Below are 16,417 nucleotides of genomic sequence, written 5' to 3'. Positions count from 1 at the left end.
CTTATGGTTCCAGGTTCACTCCCTCTTGGGCACGGGTCTTCTATAGCCTTGGGCTGACCAAAGCTTTGTGAATGGATTTAGTGGTGTGTATGTGTTTGTGTGTGTCTTTATTCTGTTTGTTGCCCACCAATGCTTAACAACCGGTGTTGGTTTGTTTACAGCTCTGTAACTTAGTAACTCGGCCAAAAAGTTCTATAGAATAAGTCCCAGGTTTAAAAAAAAAATTCAAGTGCTGGGGTCGATTCATTTACCTAAAAATTTCTTCAAAGCAGTGCTCCAGCATGGCCTCAGTCTGATAACTGAAACAAGTAAAAGACAGGAGGTAATAACCCTCAACATAACTGCCCTTCTTTCTCCCTTCTCTCAGACATTTCTATCACAGCTCCACCAACTCCTCACTCCTCTCTGCACATGTTCCCTTACCCCCAACCTCATCAGATTACACCCCTAATCACTGCACCCAATTCCGTCCCCAACCCTTACACCCTGGTACATTAAACACACTTTTTTTCCAATATTTTCTTCCCATGAACCACCACCACCACCACTGGCACTCCCACCACCACCACCGGCACTCCCACCACCACCACCACTCCCACCATCACCACCACCACCACCACCACCACACCCACCTTGGTGTCTCCGGGAGACGTTGACCTATTGAGGTTGAAACTACTCATGAACCTTATTGATCTTGACCATCTGGGAACGCCCTACCTTTTTAAAGGCTATAACACTTGCTGTTCCTCCCCTATTGACTAAATAATTAAAAAAAAACATAACAACGATCAATACAGATCAATACAAATCATTTCTACCTGATCTAATCACAAGGGAGCAGCTAAATGTTCATTCAATTTGCAAGAAATAGCAGCCAAATTTCCTGTGAATCATACCTCAGAGTCTTCAAAGAAAGGGAAACCACATTGAACAACATTGTCCTTGATAATAGTTTAATTGGCATGGTCATTGTTGGAATGTCTTTAATCAATGGTCTGTGAACAAAACAATAACAGTAAGAACAACAACTTTTTAGCAGTTAAACCTGTCATATCAGGCCCAAATATTCTGTTTTATGTTCAAACTGGCTAGATCTGGCCTCTTGCACACACCCTACAATATCATTGTCAAAATAAACAATTAAGTCATTGAAATCTCAAAGCTAGAAGATAATGCATGATTAACTGAAAACCAGGTGGATTATTAATCATCCCATCTGACAGGCTAGTCTGATTGCTAAAGGGTTTATAGAAATAAACAGGCTCAGGTGTTTCACACAAGATGTATCCATCAATGGGTGATTTGTGATTTGTCTGACTGCAAAAGATGTCTTTACTAACGGCAGGAAAATGTATACTCCTTTTTTACTCTTTTACTTGTTTCAGCCATGTGACTGTGGCCATGCTGGAGCACCGCTTTCGTTGAGCAAATCGACCCCCAGGACTTATTCTTTGTACGCCTAGTACTTATTCTATCGGTCTCTTTTGCCAAACCACTAAGTTACGGGGACGTAAACACACCAGCATCGATTGTCAAGCGATGTTGGGGGAACAAATGTATACACACACATACATACATATATATATATATATATATATAGGAGTAGCTGTGTGGTACGTAGCTTGCTTATGAACCACATAGTTTTGGGTTCAGTCCCGCTGTGTGGCACCTTGGGTAAGTGTCTTCTACTATAGCCTCGATGAGCTTCTTTCAGTTTCCGTCTACCAAATCCACTCACAAGGCTTTGGTCAGCCCGAGGCTATAGTAGAAGACACTTACCCAAGGTGCCACGCAGCGGGACTGAACCCAAAACTATGTGGTTCATAAGCAAGCTACGTACCACACAGCTACTCCTACGCCTATTATGCGGCAACAGATTGTAGGCTATAGTAGAAGACACTTGCCCAAGGTGTCATGCAGTGGGACTGAACCCGGAACCATGTGGTTGGGAAGCAAGCTTCTTACCAGACAGCCACACCCGCACACGTTAAATGATGATGATGTTCATGTTTGTGCATGTGTAGACAAAAGAGGGAACGTTGAGGGAAGGAGAGCTGGTGCGAGGGTGGTATGTAAGTCGGGTGTGTGAGAATTGTTTGTAATGGTTAAGTCACACTTCTAGTCAAGGTGGGAGCGGTAGGGAAAGAGTGAATTTGCGGTAGGGGTGTGGTGGGGAGGAAGAAGAGAGCGTTGTGTGGTGGTGATGGTGGTGGCGGTGGTGAGGATTCTTACCAAGAGGCTGCAATTGTGATTACGACTTGCCATGAGAATTAAAGTCTGTCATATTGGAAGGAAGAAACTGAACAAGCAAAAGGAGGGTCTCTGGCAGAAAAGGGATATTTGCAATAGGAAACTCTGATGAGGGTGGAAGGGAGAGAGAGAGAGAGAGGGAGAGAGAGGGAAAGAGAGGCAGAGAGGGAGAGAGAGGCAGGGGGGCAAAGAGAGGCAGAGAGGGAGAGATAGGCAGAGAGGGAGAGAGAGGCAGAGAGGGAGAAAGAGAGAGGGAGAGAGAGGCAGAGAAGGAGAGAGAGGCAGAGAGGCAGAGAGAGAGGCAGAGAGGGAGAAAGAGGCAGAGAGGTAGAGAGGCAGAGAGAGAGGCAGGGAAGGAGTGAGGGAGAGAGAGTGGCAGAGAGGGAGTGAGGGAGAGAGAGAGAGAGAGAGAGAGAGAGAGAGAGAGGGCCGGAAAGAGAGGCAGAGAGGGAAAGAGTGGCAGAGAGGGAGAGAGAGGCAGAGAGAGACAGAGAGAGGCAGAGAGGGAAAGAGAGGAGAGAGAGACAGAGAGAGGCAGAGGGAAAGAGAGGTAGAGAGAGGCAGAGCGGGAGAGAGGGAGGCAGAGAGAGGCAGAGAGTGAGAGGAAAACAGAGATGGGTGACATTAAAGGGGTCTAATGAAATTGGAGGAAGAGGATGTGAAAAGGGTAAGCTTAAATAAGGAAACCAAAAACAGTAAAAATAGTTGGTTTTCGATGCTGTGTAACTGTCACCTACACCCAGAAGAACATTGTTTGAATAAGGAGTGTTTAGGGGGTAGAGTAGGGGGCATTTGCAGGCAGGGCGGGGGTGGGTGGGTGGGTGGTTAGTGAGAGGTTTGTTTGTAGACAGAGTAGGGAGTTAGTGGCGGGGGAGGGGGGGTTGCAGCAAAAAAAAAAAACAGTAGGGGGCTAAAGAGAGAGAGAGAGAGAGAGAGAGAGAGAAAGAAAGAGTGATGAAGTGTAGAAAATACATGGTTGTTGTTCTGGTTAATGTAATGCAATGCTTTTTAGTAAGACATCTTATTACACTAGCACACTCTCATCGGTAGATTACAGACCTTCATTGGTATCTTGGTACTACTAGTGCCACTGTGTAATGTCTATGTGGGGGTGGGCATGGGTATGTCACTATATCATATATCATTTATCTTTTATTAGCTTCAGTCATTAGACTGTGCCCCGCCCCGCTCCCCGCTGCGGCACTGCCTTCAAGAAATTTTAGACAAACAAATTGACCCCTTGTGCCATTTTTCTTTGCACCTTTTTTTTTCAAGCAGTTTCTTACTCTATTGGTCTCTTTTGCTGAACCAGTAAGTTGCAGGATGTAAACACACCAACACTGGTTGTCATGGAGTAGGAGGGCAAAAACAGCCACAAATTCACACACATGTAGATATATAGGCATGGTCGTGTGGTAAGAAGCTTGCTTCCCAACCACATGGTTCTGGGTTCAGTCCCACAGTGTGGAACTTTGGACAAGTGTCTTCTACTATAACCACAGGCTAACCAAACCCTTATGAGTGGATTTCAGCTGCCATCTATCAAACACACTAACACTGGTTGTCAAGTGGTAGTCAGGGTAAAGACAGGCACAGAAACACACACATGTAGATTATATATATATATATATATATATATATATATGTTTATGTATGTATGTATGATGGTCTTCTTTCAGTTTCCATGAACCAAAACCAGGATTTTTTTAGGGGGTTGTGTCAAAAAAAGTAAGACAAGTCAAAAACAAATTTATTATATTTATAAAGGGAAGACAATCAGGGGTGGGGGTGGTAGGATGCTTGAGGGCCATATGCGGCCCTGGGAGCTGTGGTTGAAAACCCACTCACATTGCATCTCTGTTGCTTTGACATGCAATAAAATGTTGCAAGCGTTGTTTGAGTGGTTGAAGATTTTGGCTGCTATTTCTGGCAGCTTGTTGCCCCCCCCCCCCAAAGTACCAGTAATATCTTGTGATCAAATCAATTAACAGCTTCTCTTCCATTATTATTTCATCTGTTATTTTGGAGCTTTGTTTTGGCCGAGTATTCATAAAGTTGTTGTCGATTCTCAAGTGGACCAAGTCAAAGAACAATGCGAAACGACTTCCACCAGCCTCCAGCCGCCACCCAACCCCCTCCTTTCCCCGACTCCCTCGATGCCGACTTCAGACTTATTCTTCGATGAAATTATGTTGATCTGCATCTTGGGAAAATTGCTTAATAGAGAAATCAATTATAAACATGGTGTATGTATGTATGTGTGTGTGTGTGTATGTGTGTGTGTGTGTGTGTGCATGCATATATTCAAATATATACACTCCTTGAAGTGTATATTAGTGTATGTGCATACGTATAAATGTGTGTGTGTGCTAGTGTGCATCTATGCATATATATATATACATATATATATGCACACACACACATATGTATGTGCGTACATATATATATACATATATGTACATATGTATATATGTCTATATATATATAGGTACATATGTATGTATATATGTCTATGTATATATATGTATATATAATGCCTCAATATTATATCCATGTAACCCATGCTAACACGGAAATATAGACATAAAATTGAACAAATACATACAATACACATATATACGCACATACAAATCCCTGAAGTGTATGCGGTTGAATAATACATACACACACTTCTAAAGTCAGTATGTGTGTATATATAACATACACACACACACACACTCATATTAAGACTCATGCCCACTGAAGTGTATGAGAGAAAATATATATATACAAATGCATATATACACATACATATATACACACATTTCTTAAGTCAGTGTATTTGTATGTAACATAATAACACACATACCCTCATCCACCCTTGCTGAAATGTATGAGTAAATATACACATACATACACATACATATATACGCACACTTCTTAAGTCAGTGTATGTGTAATATATGTAATAAACATACACACACACACATTTAGAGAGTGTCAGCGTAACCCAGCAGAGTTTTTAGATATTTGATGCCATCCCACATTTCACCATTCTGGTCTCCATTACCAAAGTATTAGCAATGGAGAGAATAGGGAAATATTTTTCTTAACTTTTGAATGTTGTATAAAAAAGAACGACATCTGTATTTACCATAGAACCCCTGACTGCAGTTGGGCGGTTGTGGGCGAGGGGAGGGCTAAATGGCGTGGTGAGGGTGTCGGTTGGACAGCAATGTGACACAACTGGATCCTAAGGCACAGTCTTTGGCAATGTAACAATAATAATCATTAAGTTCAAGGCCAAGAAAACTTTGTTGTCAACCGCAATATTCTACTGTGACCCATTTTTTATTTCTTTCAATTTTGAACCCCAAAAGGGGGGGGGGCTAAAGGAGACCTATTGAGTCAGCTACATCAACATCAGAATAAAAATCAAATGGAAATTGAAGTTGTGATACCCGTGCCGGTGGCATGTAAAAAGCACCATCCAAACGTGGTTGATGCTAGTGCCGCTTTGACTGGCTGCTGTGCTGGTGGCACGTAAAAAGCACTAACCGATTGTGGCCGTTGCCAGCCTCCCCTGGCACCTGTGCCAGTAGCACGTAAAAAGCACCCACTAAACTCACGGAGTGGTTGGCGTTAGGAAGGGCTTCCAGCTGTAGAAACACTGCCAGATCAGACTGGAGCCTGGTGCAGCCTCTTGGCTTCCCAGACCCCGGTCAAACCGTCCAACCCATGCCAGCATGGAAAACGGACGTTAAACGATGATGATGATGATGATGATGAAGAAACCTCAGTGGGATTTGAACTCTGGTTTCAAATTTTGGCACAAGGCCAGCAATTTCTGGGGCGGGATTAAATCAATGACGTTAACCCCTGTGATTCACTGGTACTTATTTTGTCAACCCCGAAAGGATGAAAGGCAAAGATGACCTTGTAGGCATTTGAATTCCGAATGTAGAGCCAGAAGAAATGCTGTTAAGCATTTTTTCTGGTGCGGTAACGATTCAGCCAGCAGCACTGCCGTCTTAGAGTCACTAAATCCTACAAAGTATTTAGTTCCATGCTAATAATATGTAACTGAAATTTAGTTGGCAGAAATAGAGTAGAACCAACTGTGAGCATATATGTGAATTTATCTGTGTATGTGTGTGTGTGTAGCCACAAGGGAGTACTGAAAAGTTCCTGGCTTTGGGTAACAGAAAATACAGGAGGATCAATTAATATGATTTTATTCAACATATCCCTCTCTCAGATTCACACACTTTATTGTAGCTGTTCTCCGGTTTTTCTAAGCCCTGTAAAAGAACTTGGAAGTTTGGGCCTCCAACCAGGCTTTTTGTGATACCCTTAAAGCCAGGATCTTTCCAGCACCTCCTTATATGTATATTTGTGTGTGTTCATGTCGGTGTTTGCTTACATAAAAGTCATGACTTCTGAGCAGTGTTGTTGTTGTTGTGGGTGGTGGTGGTGGTGGTTGGCACCTATCGGCATTTCTCTTGTCAATGAAACCATTCACCTGTTTTATGCCTTTAAAGCTATGTGGAATGCGAGATTCCTTTCAAAGAGTTAGCACCAGGAAGGGCGTCTATCTAACTATAAAACAATGCCTCGATATCAAATCCATCTTAGTCATGCCAGCATGGGAAAATGGAAGCAAATAACAATATATATATATATATTATATATATAAATATATATATATATATATCATCATCATCATTTAACGTTCGCTTTCCATGCTGGCATGGGTTGGCTGGCTTGACTGAGGTCTGGAGAGCCAGTGGCTGCACCAGGCTCCAATCTGATCTGGCAATTTTTCTACAGCTGGATACCCTTCCTAATGCCAACCATTCTGAGAGTGTAGTGGCTGCTTTTTACATGCCACCGGCATAGAAGCCAGTCGGGCAGGCTTGCCATCGATAACGTTCGGATAGTAACATATATATATATATGCTGAAAAGTTCTTGTCTTTAAGAACCTTCCGAGTTCTTTTACAGGGTTTAGAAAAACTGAAGGACTACTGCAATAAGTGTGTGAATCTGTGAGGAGAATATGTTGAATAAAATCATAATTAACTGATCCTCCGTTATTTTTTTTTTTTACCCAAAGCCAGGAAGTTTTTCCGTAAAAGGAATCAATAAATCCAGATAGATATCTATAAAGGCGAATTTGATTGGTTGCTCTATACTTTTGCAGAGTACAAATTTATTCTTCTTATACAAGAATGTCGGTGACATTGACTTTGAAGTTTTGGTCAGATGAGTCATCATCCGATGATTGCTTAGTCAGCCGGAACTTCAAAGTCACTGTCAACAACATTCTTGTACAAGAATGATACACACACACTCACACACACACACACACACACACACACATACACAGATGCATACACAAATATACACAAACAAGCAGGGAAACAGATGTGACTAAGTGTGTGTGTGTGTGAATAGAGAGAGCTTCTGTCAATGTCCTGTTGAAGAGAAGCTAATGAAATGAATAAGGATTGTCACAGTGGTTTTCCTGAATTATCTCACCATTTCCATTATAGGAAACGTAAGGACATACTTAACACACACCACACACACACACACACATATAGATATATATATATATACTGATATAGCCTGTCATATATTCACATGATTCAACATGCACGTGTATGTGTGTATATATATATATTCATATAAATACATTCACTGTTTTTCATATATATAAACAGCTAAATTTTATATGTATGCACATATATATGTGTGTGTGTGTGTATATATATATATATACATACACACACACACACTATTTTTCATACATACACATGACTGAATACACACACACACATATATATATATATATAAATACTTTATTTAAAAGCAGCAGAAAATTCAACAAAACCTGTTTCACGTTCCCATTCATTGGACAGTTTTTGCTAGCAAATTGTTGAATTTTCTGCTGCTTTTAAATAAAGCATATTACTCTACCACTGGTATTTGAGTACTCTTTTTTTCACCTTGTTTCACATTTATGGTTTACTCCGGTATATATATATATATATATATATATATATATATAACACACATACACACACACTGTTTTTCATATATACACATGACTGAATGAATATATATATATATATATATATATATATATATATATATATATTACAGAGAGGCAGAGAGAGATATGTATATATGTATACAGGTTTAGTGATATAAATAAGAAAACAGAACTCAAAATATTAGTGTATATATGTGTGTGTGTGTATATTATGAGCAAAGTTACAGAATGACTCAAGTACCAAGAGGTTTTCTAGCTTATGACACTAATGCCAGGTTGTTAATAACTGCTAACGTCATCACGGAATATCCCTGACGTCCGACTTATCCATCAACGGGTCACAAGCAATTATCACACAAATGAGGTAACATGACAAATATGTATAGCCGGAAAAAAAAAAAAATGCAAAAAACAGGAAACGAGTTTGGTAGAATTTTCAGAGCATTGCACAAAATATTTGTGGCAGTATTTACTCCAGTTCTTCGTGCTTTGAGTTCAAACTCTGTTAAGGTGAATGTTGCCTTTTACTCCACTCTCTTTGGTCAATGAAACAAAGTACCAATAAAGAACTAAACTCAGTGGCATCAACTTACTGCTTTCTCTCAAAACTACTGGTCTTATGCCTAAATTATTATTATTATTATTATTATTATTATTATTCTATGTTTGACTTTTGCTTTATGTTTGTACAAGTTGGCTCCAAGTCTCACCCAGAGACCTCAAGAGACAACAGGTTGGAAGTTCACGTTGTTGTTATGCCTAGTGTGCCATATATTTGGTTTTCTTTTTTTTGGTGTTGTACTAGTGAATGTCTAATAAATAAATTTTTTTTTAAAATGTTTGTTTTAAACCTTGAGATTACATAGAGAGTATTTTGCGTAGGATATGAGCAGTTCCCATGAGCACTATCTTTTGAATTTCTGCCATTTTGGGGTTTCCTGGTATCTGAGTTAGGTAGCAATCAGCCCCTTTCGCTATCATTCCCAGGGCACCTATGACAACAGGTATTGTTTATTATTATTATTATTATTGTTATTATTATTATTATTATTATTACTATTGCCAGGAATTCTATTAATCCTCTCTAAGGATTTTGTCTCATCTTGTGTTGTCTTTTATTGATAGAGTGAAAGGACCAATTCTGAGTATACACCTATGAAAAAAAATAAAAGAAGGGCCTTGCCCTGTTGGTCAGGCTCCCATGGCTTTTGTGGGGTTTTCTTTGAGTAGCCTTAAAGCTCCACCCCCTTTTGGAAGTTTTATTTGTTTTTTCTTTGTTTTTATTTACATGTTTTAAAACCCTTTGTATCGTCCTGTTTTGTCATTTCATGTTGCTTTTATGTTTGCCCTTGTGGCCAATAAAAGAATACATTATTATTATTATTATTATTATTATTATTATTATTATTATTATTTTTATTTCTTTATTGCCCACAAGGGGCTAAACATAGAGGGGACAAACAAGGACAGACAAAGGGATTAAGTTAATTACATTGACCCCAGTGCGTAACTGGTACTTTATTTATTGACCATGAAAGGATGAAAAGCAAAGTCGACCTCAGCGGAATTTGAACTCAGAACGTAACGGCAGATGAAATACCGCTAAGCATTTCGCCCAGCGTGCTAACGTTTCTGCCATCTTGCTGCCTTTTATTATTATTATTATTATTATTATTATTATATAGAAAAACAGCAGGAATACAAATGCAAAAATGTAAAATCCATAAATTGCCCAAAGTTTGTAATGCAGGCGAGACAGTTGTCTCCTCTTTGTTGACCTTTGACACCACAGGAATCAGTGTCAGATGGACTTCACGGAAGGCGAAGGTAGGAGGAAGGGGAGGGAAGAATTTTGTTGTTTTGCTAATTTTCAAGTATATGTAATAAGAAGAAGCTGTGTACATCCTGTTGATGGTTTGTGTTTGAGTACGTGTATGTATTTCTGTGTGTCTGGATGATATAACTACTGATGATGTATTTGTGAACTAACTGCTGATGTAGTATGTAAGAGTGTGTGATAGAGCTGTGGTGTTGGTGGAAGTTGAGTGAGACAACTTGTAGCTTCCCCAATTCTTACAAAACTTCAACATATCCTGACTAAAATATTTAGTAGAATACAGTTGCAGACATTATATATATATATATATAATAGGAGAGAGTGGGGAGAAGAACAGGGAAAGGATGGATGGAGGGATGGACAAACAAAACACAAAACAAGAATAGATAGACTTATAGACAGCAATAGATAGCTAAATATATAGGCGAAGGAGTGGCTGTGTGGTAAGTAGCTTGTTTACCAACCACATGGTTCTGGGTTCAGTCCCACTGTGTGGCACCTTGGGCAAGTGTCTTCTACTAAAGCCGCAACAGATCAAAGCCTTGTGAGTGGATTTGGTAGACGGAAACTGAAAAAAGCCCATCATATATAAACATATGTATATATACATATATGTATATGAATGTGTGTCTGTGTTTGTCTCCCCAACATCACTTGACAACCGATGCTGGTATGTTTATGTCCCTGTAACTTAGCGGTTCGGCAAAAGGAACCGATAGAATAAGTACTAGATTTCAACGATTTGTTCGACTAAAGGTGGTGCTCCAGCATGGCCACAGTCAAATGACTGAAATAATAAAAGAATATATATATAAATACACACACACACATTTTTACTATCCATTCATTTGAATATTCAATATACATCCCTTATTAAATAAAGGCTAGGTCTGGCAACTTGATAGGAGTGAGGTATACAAATGTGTGACAATCATGCCTTTTCCAGTGTATTTACTGAGTCATTGATCCAAGTCCTGTTCCTTTCAAGATTCCCATTCTCTAAATATAGGCATAGCAAGATAGGAGGACAAGAGACAGTGTGAGTAATCAGTGAATGACAAGGTAAGTTATTTCACATGACACATGTTCCCTTCTTTGCGCCAATAACCACACACATATTACAGCATGGACCACTCTGTTTTTAGGGTTAGACTTCATTAGGTGAAGTATCCTTTGCTTATTTAATATAAGGTGTGGTTTGAGGGAGATTTGGCTGTTATTTCATGTAGGTCAAATGACCACTTGGCGGTCCTTCATTTGTTTGTAATTCGTTGTGAAAATAGGTAGCACAGATGGTTAGGGATAAGTAGAGATAGAGATAGAGATAGAGAGAGTGGGAGAAAGAGAAAGCAAATGTGTGTGTGTGTGAGAAGAGAGAGAGAGAGAGAGAGAGAGAGAGAAAGAGAGAGAGAGAGAAAGAGAAAGCAAATGTGTGTGTGAAAGAGAGAGAGAGAGATAGAAAGAGAGAGATAGAGATAGAGAGAGTGAGAGAAAGAGAAAGCAAATGTGTGTGTGTGTGTGTGAGAGAGACAGAGAGAGAGAAAGAGAGAGAGAGAAAGGGAAAGAGAGAGAGAGAAAGAGAGAGAGTAAATGACAAGAATTTATTAGGAACACAGGAAATGTTATTTCTGCTGGTTGTGTCTGTGATGATGGTGGTGGTGGTGGTGGTTGTGATGATGGTGGTGGTGTGGTGGTGGTGGTGGTGGTGGTGTGGTGGTGGTGGTGGTGGTGGTGGTGGTGGTGTGGTGGTGGTGGTGGTTGAAGCAATCATATTCTCTGGTGACCAAACCAGGGAATTCTGTAGAAAAAGGGGACGGGAGATGAATTACATAAAAAAAAAAGAAAAGAAAATGGTAAAAAAATAAAAGATAAAAACTTTGCACAGTGAGGCAGGTGGGAGGGTGGAGCAGATGGGAGTCAGTGACTTTGGTACAATTTTAAAACTATTTTGTACCAAGTGACTTTATCAGGTGAGTGGTGGTGGTCGTGGTGGGGAGATTGGCATGTGATGTGGAAGAGCCCTTATAGTTATACCAGATAGGAGAAACTGGGGTGGGAGAGGAGAAAAGACCTTATTTTTAATCCGGATAGGCCTGGCTCACCATCGGTTATGATAATGAGTGTTCCAGTTGTGAAATTAACATGCAAGTGGCTGAGTACTCCTCAGATATGTGTACCCTTAACATAGTTGTTCTCAGAGAGATTCAGCACGACACAGACCGTGACAAGGCTGGCCCTTTTTGAAATACAGGTACAACTCACTTTTGCCAGCTGAGTGGACTGGAGCAACATGAAATAAAGTATCTTGCTCAAGGATACAATGTATCACCAGGAATCAAAGCCATGAACTTATGATTGTGAGTGAGCCAAATACCTTTCATGGCAGGGAGATTGAGATGCAACATAGAGAAGGCAAGCATATGATCTGGGGTTCAGTGAAGTAGACATGATTTAGATTTAGGGTTCAAGGTTAGGATTAGAGTTAGGCTGCAGACTAAAGTGCAAATAGCCAAGTAGACTGCATATTTAAGTGTAATTGGCCAGGAAGACTGTACACTGTGACACTGAAAGCTTCATGTTACTGAGTGAAACGAGGGCTAATTAAAAGTCTAAAAACAAGGAGGGCCATTTCGGACAAACTTATGAAAATGCTTTGGGCATTTTCATAAGTTAACCCTTTGCCATTCCTGGGAATCACATGTAATGCACAGGAGATATTTCCCTGGCATCCAATACATGATACACATTCTCAATTTTGTCTGTCCTGCAAATCACATGTAATAAAGGGTAAAGACCCCCTTTGGTCATAAACAACCATGGGATTGCACCTAGAAAGTTAGCCTCCAAGGCACAAGCCTGGGCAAGGCTGTTTATAAAAGGTCAATAGTTGCCCATGCATACCAACCACCTCTCTCAACGCCATAATGTTTACGTAAGGTAAATACCTCCTTCGATCATGACTGATTATGGGATTGCACCTAGAAAGTTACCCTCCCAGGCACAAGTCTGGTCAAGGTTGTTTATGGAAAACCAGCAGTCACCCATGCATACCAGCCTTCTCTCTCCATGCTATGATGTCATCCAAAGGAAAGGCAAAGGGGCCGAAACAGCTTGGCACCAGTGATGCCGCAACTCATTTCTACAGCTGAGTGGAACTGGAGCAACGTGATATAAAGTGTCTTGCTGAAAAACACAACACACAGTCTGGTCCGGGAATCGAACTCACTACCACGTGACTGTAAGGCCAATTCTCTAACCACTGAACCATCCGCCTTCACATGTAATACATGGAACATAATTCCATGGCGTTCATGTATCGTATCTGATACACTTTCCCAATTTCTTTCAACCATCGGAGCAGCCTGGGATTTATGAAAAGAAAGCTTTATATTATTCAGAATGAATGAAACCAAGTCTAATTAAAAGTCTGGAAACAAGCATGGACATTCAGGACAAATTCTGCCTGTCCTGTGTATCACAGGACATAGTTCCCTGGCATCCACGCATAATATTATATATATGATACACATTCATAGGCGCAGGAGTGGCTGTGTGGTAAGTAGCTTGTTGACCAACCACATGGTTTCGGGTTCAGTCCCACTGCGTGGCATCTTGGGCAAGTGCTATAGCCTCGGCCGACCAAAGCCTTGTGAGTGGATTTGGTAGACGGAAACTGAAAGAAGCCTGTCGTATATATGTATATATATATATATGTGTGTGTGTGTGTTTGTGTGTCTGTGTTTGTCCCCCTAGCATTGCTTGACAACCGATGCTGGTGTGTTTACGTCCCCGTCACTTAGTGGTTCGGCAAAAAAGACCGATAGAATAAGTCCCGGGGTCGATTTGCTCGACTAAAGGCGGTGCTCCAGCATGGCCGCAGTCAAATGACTGCAACAAGTAAAAGAGAGAGAGTAAAAGAGTATATGATACACATTCATAATAGTTTTTCAAACACCAAAGCGCACTTTGGACTTGAGAAAAGGAAAGCGTTTTATCACTCAGAACATATGGAACCAATGTTAAGGAAAAATCAGAAAAACGATAATGGATGTTTAGAAGAAACTTGTAAAAATATTTTGGACAGGCAAATGGTTAGATGGAACCAGTGACAGTAAAAGAGAAGCAGTAGCTGTAGTAGAGCTAAAGAACCATTGCAGACGCTGCTGCCGCCACCATTACTAGAGGCTTGAAATTGGTTCACTTTCCAAAATGCTGACTTATTGTTTTCAATACAAAAACATAATATAAATACTCCATTCAATAAAATAAACATAAATATATATATGTATATAATATATAATGATGTTTAATTATAAAATAAATATGAATACGAATTAGTGGCGGGGTTTTTGTTTGCTTTTCCTAAACTGACGGCATGTTTAACATAAAGAGTATGTGTGTGAGTGTGTGTATGTATATATGTATGTATATATATATATACATATATGAACCCTCCCCTTTTGTTAAGAGTGTGTATGAAAAATATGAAAACTTACTCATACTTATTGTTTTGTATGCTGAGAAAATATTGACAATATTACACACACACACACACACACACACACATACCAATGTCTGTCTGTCTGTCTGTCTGCAGGTGCCCCCCTTTAAAAGTATATGTTTATATACATGTGTGTATGTGTGTGGTGGGGTTTGTTTAATGTCTGTGTGTTTGTTTATGTAAGTGTTTATATGTTTGTCTAATAGATGCACGTGTCTATTGCCGTGTGTCCAATGCGTGCCTGTCTAAGTGTATGTTTATATACGTGTGTGTGTGTATGTGTGTGTTTATAGACATATTTATATGTTTGTCTACACATGTATGTGTGTCTGCTGTTGTGTGTAATTTTTGTGTGCCTTTGTATGCTTTACCTGTTTACGTGTGTACATGTGAATGTATGTGTAACTACCTATCTGTCCATCTATCTATCTATCTATCTATCTATATGTATATATAATATATATACACTATATATCTATCTATCCATCCATCTATCTGTCTATTTACCTATGTATGTATGTAATGTATGTTATGTATGTATGTATCTATCTATCTATCTATCTATCTATCAATCTATCTGATTACCTGTCTATCTATCTATCTATCTATCTATCTATCTATCTATCTACCTATCCATCTATTTACCTATCTATCTGTCCGTCCTTCTTTCTGTCCATCCAGCCATCTATCCATGTGTGTGTGTGTGTGAAAGAGTTTATAGATATACGTCCATGTTAATAAAACAGAAAATATATTGCAAAAACAAAAACAATCTTCCCTGCTATTGTTTTTGCTTCGAATCTGTTCTGACGATGATTTAGGTTTCACACGCAGATACATGCACAAATACACACACACACACACAAATGTATGCACACACAGATAACTACATGCTCTTATGCACACAAGCACAACATTCATACAAACTCATGCACACACACACACAAAGAGACAAAAGTGTTCTGTGGTGTGTAACATTGTATTCATCGTGATAATCAAGCGTCACCAGGAAAGAATTACTGGTGCTTAGAGGGTCATTGTGAATTGAGTATCCTGTATTAAGGTCCATATAAGGGTGTGTAGTGACGTGTGGAAGGGTCTGGGCTAATTAGGGAGTTAGGAAGTCAGAGAAGTGGGAGTTTTTATATAGTTTATCAACCTATAGACAAATCTCTTTCACAAATTCTTTACTGCCTTTACTCTTTTACTCTTGTACTTGTTTCAGTCATTTGACTGTGGCCATGCTGGAGCACAGCCTTTAGTCGAGCAAATCAACCCCAGGATTTATTCTTTGTAAGCCGAGTACTTATTCTATCGGTCTTTTTTGCCAAACCGCTAAGTTATGGACGTAAACACACCAGCATCAGTTGTCAAGCGATGTTGTGGGGACAAACATAGACACACAAACATACACACACATACAAATATATATCCTTCAGGGCTTTTTAACACTATAGGTCTCAAGATGAATACCACAGTTTTGTGACTTTCTATAGTATATCCACATTAAGTCAAATACACATAATGCTATTCTGAACCTATACAACTTCTGTTACTAATAAACACACACACACACACACACACATTGAGGGACATTAGGACACTTATGCAGCGGAAACATATTTTGGACTGAAATGCAATGTGAATAAGATTGTAATAAACAAGTTTTGAAGATGTCTTTTTTATGATCTTTTACACATCATCATCATCATCATCTTCATCGTTTAGTGTCCTCTTTCCATGTGGACATGGGTGGATGGTCTGACATGGAGCTGGTTAGCAAGGAGCTGTCC

The 16,417-nt window shown here is 39.7% G+C and overlaps 1 protein-coding gene across 9 annotated transcripts in view; it reads right to left on the bottom strand.

Moving 5' to 3' along the window:
- LOC115222966 (ras GTPase-activating protein nGAP) overlaps window positions 1–16,417 on the bottom strand; it is a 479,655-nt gene that overhangs the window by 135,671 nt on the left and 327,567 nt on the right. The gene's annotated exons all lie outside the window — the stretch shown is intronic.

Source organism: Octopus sinensis, linkage group LG21, assembly GCF_006345805.1.
Source record: "Octopus sinensis linkage group LG21, ASM634580v1, whole genome shotgun sequence".
Taxonomy (NCBI): domain Eukaryota; kingdom Metazoa; phylum Mollusca; class Cephalopoda; order Octopoda; family Octopodidae; genus Octopus; species Octopus sinensis.
This window is presented reverse-complemented; position numbering and strand designations above follow the sequence as displayed.